Genomic DNA, 8,186 nt, shown 5'->3' with positions numbered 1-8,186 from the left:
TGAATGCCCTGCAAGAGTCTCCATTTGAACCTTTTGAGTCTTATGGACCTTAAATGGCTCACGGCCAAGGTCCTGTTTCTGCTGGCTGTTACCTCTGCTAGAAGGGTGTCAAACCTACGGCGCTTTGTCCTGACATCCACCCTTTTTGATATTTCATCGTGACCGAGCAGTTCTTAGAACTCACCCTTGTTATTTCCCTAAGGTGGTGTCATCGTTTCACCTTAATAAAGAGATTGTGGTTCCAGCCTTCATCTCTTCCGAATTGTCCTCCAAAGAACGGTCTTCGGATGTGGTACGGGCTCTCTGTATATATGTGGAGAGGACTGCCTCTATCAGGAGGTCAGATACCCTCTTTGTACTGTTTGGTTTCCACAAACGTGGCTGGCCTGCGAATAATCAAACCTTGGCCAGATGGATTAGAATGGTGATTGCACAAGCTTATGCGCAGGCTGGACTCCCAGCTCCTGCTGCTATTAAAGCCCATTCTACTCGGTCTGTGGACCCTATTGGGCGGCCCGTCATGGCGCGTCGGCAGAACAATTGTGCAAGGCAGCTACGTGGTCCTCAGTGAACACGTTTATTAGGTTCTATGCCTTTGATACTTCCGCCTCCCAGGATGCTTCCTTTGGACGCCGGGTTCTTATACCCGCTAAGGTGCGTCTCCTACCTTGAGGAGCTGCTTTAGGACATCCTTGATGTATTCCCTGTGGAACACAGTGTACGCCGCTGCAGAAAAGGAGATTTATGGTAGACTTACCATGGTTAAATCTCTTTCTGCGAGGTACACTGGGTTCCACAGGGCGCCCACCCTGACGCACTTAGCTTCTTTGAGTGTGTATGGCATTAGCTGCTAGTCCCATCTCCTGTCGTGAGAACATGGTTCTATGTCACTAACATCTGCCTTCTCTTTTACCTGCTTCTGCATTGGACTGGTTAACAAAACTGGGCTCACAGTGCCTGGAGGCGGGGTTATAGAGGCCCCGCAATGCATTCTGGGACAGTCTAAGGCTTTAACCTGTTGGTGCCTCTGGATCAAGATCCATCTCTACACCCCAATGTATTCCCTGTGGAACCCAGTGTACCTCGCAGAAAGAGATTTAACCATGGTAAGTCTGCCATAAATCTCCTTTATTTGAAAAGCTGTTCTGTAACTCATTGGGGTATATTTACTAAGATTCGTATTAGTACCGATTTGGTTTGAGAATCATCACGAATGACATCGAAAGTGTATTTGTGCAACTTTTTGAATTTGTTTCGCCTCATTTACTAAGCTGTCGTGTTTGTATTTTTAGTGTTTTACGATGTCGATGTCATTCGTGGTTTTGTAATGTAGAATGCGGCCGATTTTGTGGTTTTTCGGCCGTGTTCTGAGGTTTTTGTTACGACTGCGTCACATGTCGGTTACGGCAGTGTTTGTCCGTTCGCGGCCGCGGTTTTTTCCTAAGTTTCGTTTTTGTCACTCGGCCGTGATTGGTTTGATTCGTGATGGAGGAGTGTCTGTGCACATTACTATAAAAACACCCCAAACCGTCCGCACCTCGTGGGTTTAGCTAGTGGAGAGGAGAGAGGAAGGTGTGTTAGGAGTTGGTGAGTTTGGTGGAGTTTTTGGTGGATTTGGAGCGGATTTTTGCGATAGTTGAGTGCTGTACTGTGTGTGTTAGTAGTCTTGTCATACTTGTTGTGTAGTTTTTTTTAAAGTTTGTCAACTTTTTTGTCCTTGTTTTTTTTTTCAAGTCTATTGTCATTGTTTGTGAGTGAGTGTGTGTGTTGGGTGTGTGGTGTGTAGTGGTAGTGGAGGAGTGTGTTTTCTGTTTTTATTTCTCTGTGTTATTTGTAGTTTGTCGGGATTATGTCCCAGTCAGAGGTCAGTGTGGTGGAGGAGGTTAGTGAGAGGGAGGAGGTGAGTGAGGTGGAGGAGGTTAGTAAGAGGGAGGAGGTGAGTGAGGTGGAGGGGGTTAGTGAGAGGGAGGAGGTGAGTGAGGTGGAGGAGGTTAGTGAGGAGGAGGGGGTGCCTGTTTCTGCGTTTTCCAGTGATAGTGATGGTGTTGTGGCTCCGCAGCCACGCACCACTACCAAGACTGGGCGCAATGTCAAATTCAGCTATGCTGAAAACATGGCTTTGGTGCGGGAGCTGATGAGGCATCATCGGCAATTGTTTGGCCAGGATGCTGCCAAGGTGTCCACACGTAGGAAGTCTGTGCTGTGGGGTAAAGTCATTGCGGCAGTGAATAGTGAGGGTGTGGTGAGGAGGACTGAGGACACGTGTCGCAAGCGCTTTTATGATATCAAGCGCCGTGTCAAGGCAAAGATGGCCAAGGAGGCCAAATCAGCCCGCCAAACCGGGGGTGGACCCCCCTTCCGTGCTTCTCATCGGGATTGGGAGGAGCCTGTGCGTTCCCTTATTCCACCCGAAGTGGTTGGTGCGACTCATGTCCGGGATTCGGACCGGCCAAGGCAGGATGGTGAGTTTTTTTTTATAAATTTAAAAGTGTTAAAAAAAATTTTTTTCCCTTAAAAATGTAATCCTGCTAATTCTGATTGTCAGTTTTTTAATTGTTACATTGTGTTGGTGATGTCGTGCAGGCCTGGGCAACCTGTGGCTCTACAGGTGTTGGCAAACTACAAGTCCCATCATGCATTGCCTCAGTTTGGTTAATAGTGAATGCTACATCTGTTGCAGTGCATGCTGGTATGTGTAGTTCTAATACATAATCAGAGATCCAGCTTGTCCATAACTGATATTTTTTTGTAAATTTAATTCAAATATTTATTTTTTTTGCAGTTTTTTTTGGCTAGTGTTTTATTTGTTTTTTATAAATTGTAAGATTAGCGCGTAATATTGTGGTTTATTCCTGCAAATTTTTAACACAAAAAAACAACATAATAATGCTCATAATTTGGCTTTGTGTATGGATTAATTAGTGTAATTGAATCTGATTTCAAGAATACACACCCAATGAAGTAATCCAGAATAGATTAAACATAAAGGGGTATATGCAATTGCGGTCGAATTCCCGAAATTGTCGAATTTCGGGATTTTTTCACCCAAAAAAAAATTTCGGCAATGCAATTCAGTGCTTTCCGTCAAAAAAACGGACTTTCAAAATTCGACTTTTTGAAATTCGACTTTTGTCAAATTCGACTTTTCTGCAATGATACAAGTGCTGCAATTCGACCAAAGTGTATTCAATTCAAGTTTGGAAATTCGACAACAGTGCTTTTAGACAGTAAATTCGTCATTTTCAATCCGCCACACTTTGGAGGGTGAAACCAATAAAAAAAATTTAAAACATGTTTTTTTTGGTGTTTTTTTTTTGGTAATAGCATATCTATTTATATTAGAAGGGATTAGGTACTTGGTTTGTCTTTTTTGGAGGCACAAGTATTATTTATATATTTTTAAAAATATATTATTATTTTTTTATAGCTGGAACGGTAAAATCAAGGAAAATAATGGCGTGGGGTCCCCCCTCCAAAGCATAACCAGCCTCGGGCACTTCGAGCTGGTCCTGGTTCTAAAAATGCGGGGAAAAATTTGACAGGGGATCCCCCGTATTTTTAAAACCAGCACCGGGCTCTGCGCCTGGTGCTGGTGCAAAAAATACAGGGGACAAAAAGAGTAGGGGTCCCCCGTATTTTTTACACCAGCATCGGGCTCCACTAGCTGGACAGATAATGTCACAGCCGGGGGTCACTTTTATACAGTGCCCTGCGGCCGTGGCATTAAATATCCAACTAGTCACCCCTGGCCGGGGTACCCTGGGGGAGTGGGGACCCCTTCAATCAAGGGGTCCCCTCCCCCAGCCACCCAAGGGCCAGGGGTGAAGCCCGAGGCTGTCCCCCCCCATCCAAGGGCTGCGGATGGGAGGCTGATAGCCTTGAGAAAAATGTCAGAATATTGTTTTTTTCAGTAGTACTACAAGTCCCAGCAAGCCTCCCCGCAAGCTGGTACTTGGAGAACCACAAGTACCAGCATGCGGGAGAAAAACGGGCCCGCTGGTACCTAAAGTACTACTGGGAAAAAAATACCCAAATAAAAACAGGACACACACACCGTGACAAGTACAACTTTATTACATACTGCCGACACACACATACTTACCTATGTTGACACGCCGACTGCCACAGTCTCCGACGATCCGAGGGTACCTGTGAAAAAATTATACTCACCTTCCAGCGTCCAGAGATAAATCCACGTCCAGAGTATAATCCAGGTACTTGGCAAAATAACAAAACGCAAAAACCCGTGCCAGCGGACTGAAAGGGGTTCCATATTGACACATGATACCCCTTTCCCCGAATGCAGAGACCTCTCCGTGACAGCTGTCACTGAAAGGTCTCTTCAGCCAATCAGCGAGTGCAACGTCCTTGCACTCTGCTGATTGGCTCTGCGCGTCTGAGCTCAGATAGCGCATCGCAAAGCCTCTCCATTATATTCAATGGTGGGAACCTTGCGGTTAGCGGTGGGGTCACCCGCCGGTCAGCGGCTGACCGCGGGTAACCCCCCCGCTGACGGCAAAGTTCACACCATTGAATATAATGGAGAGAGCTGTGCGATGCGCTGTCACAGCACAGACAGCGCACAGCCAATCAGGTGAGCGCCACGTAGTAGCGCTTCCTGAGTGGCTGAAGGGACCTCAGTGATAGGAGTCACGTGGGGTCCCGGCACATTCGGAGAAAGGGGTCTCATGTGTCAATATGGGACCCCTTTCAGTCCGCTGGCACGGGTTTTTGCGTTTTGTTATTTTGCCAAGTACCTGGATTATACTCTGGACGTGGATTTATCTCTGGACGCTGGAAGGTGAGTATAATTTTTTCACAGGTACCCTCGGATCGTCGGAGACTGTGGCAGTCGGCGTGTCAACATAGGTATGTGTGTGTCGGCAGTATGTAATAAAGTTGTACTTGTCACGGTGTGTTTCCTGTTTTTATTTGGGTATTTTTTCCCCAGTAGTACTACAGGTACCAGCGGGCCCGTTTTTCTCCCGCATGCTGGTACTTGTGGTTCTCCAAGTACCAGCTTGCGGGGGAGGCTTGCTGGGACTTGTAGTACTACTGGAAAAAACAATATTCTGACATTTTTCTCAAGGCTATCAGCCTCCCATCCGCAGCCCTTGGATGGGGGGGACAGCCTCGGGCTTCACCCCTGGCCCTTGGGTGGCTGGGGGGGGACCCCTTGATTGAAGGGGTCCCCACTCCCCCAGGGTACCCCGGCCAGGGGTGACTAGTTGGATATTTAATGCCACGGCCGCAGGGCACTGTATAAAAGTGACCCCGGCTGTGGCATTATCTGTCCAGCTAGTGGAGCCCGATGCTGGTGTAAAAAATACGGGGGACCCCTACTCTTTTTGTCCCCCGTATTTTTTGCACCAGCACCAGGTGCAGAGCCCGGTGCTGGTTTTAAAAATACGGGGGATCCCCTGTCAATTTTTTCCCCGCATTTTTAGAACCAGGACCAGCTCGAAGAGCCCGAGGCTGGTTATGCTTTGGAGGGGAAACCCCACGCCATTTTTTCCCGGGTTTTTCCCGTTTTTTCCCGTTTTTTTAATTCGCGGCAAAATCCGGCAAATCGGCCGTTTTTCGCCCGCGGGAATGTCGAATCCGTTTTTCATTGAATATGGTGAATTCCGGCAGCCACCTGCCGGAATTCACCTGTCGAATTGTGTCGAATTAAAAAAACGGCGATAATTTGCCGCGATTCGCCCGCAATTGCATATACCCCAAAATGGTTTACTTATCATTAGGTTCCAGATGTTTACATCACAATAAGGAATTTAAGAGAACAATGAGTATTCAAAGTATGTTCATTTGTTTTTGACACATTTTTCAACAGTACGCCAGAGAAGCACCACAGCCAGGCCACAGCCAACACTGCCAAGTGATGCAGATGACGGCGAAGCAGGTAAGAATTCACTGTAATCACATATTCAGCAAACACATAGAAGATACAAATATTAATGTTTCTCTTATCACATAGGTTCTTCTTCTGCAAGCCGCCCTCCACTAAGGCGCCCATCACAGGGCTCGGTGAGTGTGCCTAGGAGGCCAACCAAGAGACGTTGTCTTGAGCCTGAGTCTGCGGCTCCATCATCACCACCCCGGAGGCGCATCTCCGCAGTGTTGCCCCAGCCACCACAGGCAATTTTGGCAAGTCCAGAAAGCGAGGAGCCACAATCACCTCAGCTGTCTGGTGAGTAAACATAAAAGATAATTGTCACAAAAATGTAAAACAGTGTGGTCTATTAATTAACCTGGATAAGGAATAATGATGTGAAAAACCACTGATATGTGCAAGGTGTTATATGAAGAAAAAGTGTAAAATTAAAAATTAACAATTTGGTTCGTCTCTGTTTGGCTTCTGACTTTATCACCTTGCACATATCATTGTCTTTTTCAATCCTTAGGTCTTATCCTGGTTAATTCTGCTGCACCACTGTTTGTGTAGTGTAAATACTATTATATTTGTGTAATTTCTTATTCCAGGCAATAATCGCAAACAACAAGCACATGGTATTTGTGTTTTTTTTTGTTATCATTTTCAGATGTGATGTTGCCCATAGCAACCATTTTTGAAGGAATTTTTAGAAAACACAATAAAAAACATAAATGTAATTTGTAAGACAAATGATTGCCATGGCCAACATCTCAATTTCGAAACATAGGCCACCTTAAGACATCTGCATGGTTCTTTAAGATTTCATAATTTAAATTAATTTATTTTAAAAATATTAGAAAAAAAACCCCTGACTGGCTTTATCAATTTCTGAGTGTGTAACAAACCACATTTACTGCAATGTGTGTGGTTCACAAAAGGAAGGGGCATACACAATCTTGAAATGCATTAATGTAAAATGGCGAAAGATCTTCGTGTTTGCAAAATCATTATGGCTTAGAGTCCGAGAACTTACAAATTATTTTTACTATTCAGTTTTTTAAATTAGAAGGCACATATGTGTTTCAAAAGGTAAGATTCCGAGAAAATTTGAACACACAAACTCTGTAACATTTTCAACATGAGTATTATTAAGTAAGCCATGTTTTGGTTAAAATAATAAATATTATTTATACTAAATAGTGGCTGTTATCAACCCCATACAGAACCACCCATCATGGTCGAGGACGCCCAGCAGGAAACTGACCAGCAGCCTACCTTCACACTACACCTGCAGCCCATTGATCCTACCCAGCCAACCCCGCAGCAGGACATACCACAAGCATCCGTTAGCCCCCAATTGATGCCACCACCACCCCAGCATGAAATGTCCCCTGACTTTTGGAACAGTTGGGCCACACAACAGGCACAAAACTCGGCCTACCTGAACACCCACACCCAACACCTTGCCAGTCTGCCCCATCATCTTCCTCGCATCAGTCGGAACTCAGGCAGACTGATTGTTCAGGTAGGAAGAATAGCAAATTCTATGGAGCAAATGAGGGCGGACAACATTCAAATGCTTTCAAATTTAGTAAGAATCATTGATGAACAACAGCGGCAGCAACAAGCCCTAATCCAAGTAATACAGCACAACCAAGTGGTCCACGACAATTTATCTCGAATTATTGCCAGCCACACTGCCACAAATAATCAACTTAATGCGAGCATACACAACCTCAGCCAAAGTATTAATGTATTGGCCTCCCAACAAGTCAGCTCAAGCTCCGGAACTACTACCCCAAGCCAGACCCCAGTTACCTCCCCTGTTCGACGCTCCAGCAGAACACGGGCCAACGACCCAGGTCAAACCTCTGCACCCAGCACACACACAAAAAAATAAGGAAGGATGCATCAAATGTTTGTAACACAATAACATTTTTGGTATTGTTTCACAAAAAATGCATGTGTCCGTGCAAATCATTATAAAAGACGCAATGTGTGTATGGTTTAATGTGCTAATGAGTGACACTGTAAGTTATTTAAAATACAATATAAATGTACAGACCAGTATAAAGAACAAACACTAACACAACAAAACAAACATTCACACCTACAATACATTTAATAAAAGTGGTTAGTCAAGGTTAATTTAAACTAAATAATACTTACCGGTAAAATAACGCAGAATAACTTCTTGCCTTACCTGCCTCCCTACATCTGTACTCACACTGTCACCAGATGTTTCTAACTCACCTACTTGCTGGCTGTTTTCTTCATCATCATGTGGAAGATGTTGGTTCAAACACAGATT

At 45.0% G+C, this 8,186-nt stretch overlaps 1 long non-coding RNA gene across 1 annotated transcript; it reads left to right on the top strand.

Moving 5' to 3' along the window:
- Positions 1–6,013: 6,013 nt before the first annotated feature.
- On the top strand, positions 6,014–7,874 carry LOC134943632 (uncharacterized). The gene is made up of 2 exons (XR_010181645.1): positions 6,014–6,190; positions 7,099–7,874. It is a non-coding gene; the product is annotated as an uncharacterized LOC134943632 (long non-coding RNA).
- The last annotated feature ends 312 nt before the right edge of the window (positions 7,875–8,186 follow it).

The sequence above is a fragment of the Pseudophryne corroboree genome, chromosome 7 (genome assembly GCF_028390025.1).
Source record: "Pseudophryne corroboree isolate aPseCor3 chromosome 7, aPseCor3.hap2, whole genome shotgun sequence".
Lineage (NCBI taxonomy): Eukaryota > Metazoa > Chordata > Amphibia > Anura > Myobatrachidae > Pseudophryne > Pseudophryne corroboree.
The sequence above is the reverse complement of the archived record's forward strand: the minus strand, read 5'-3'. Positions and strand labels throughout refer to the sequence as shown.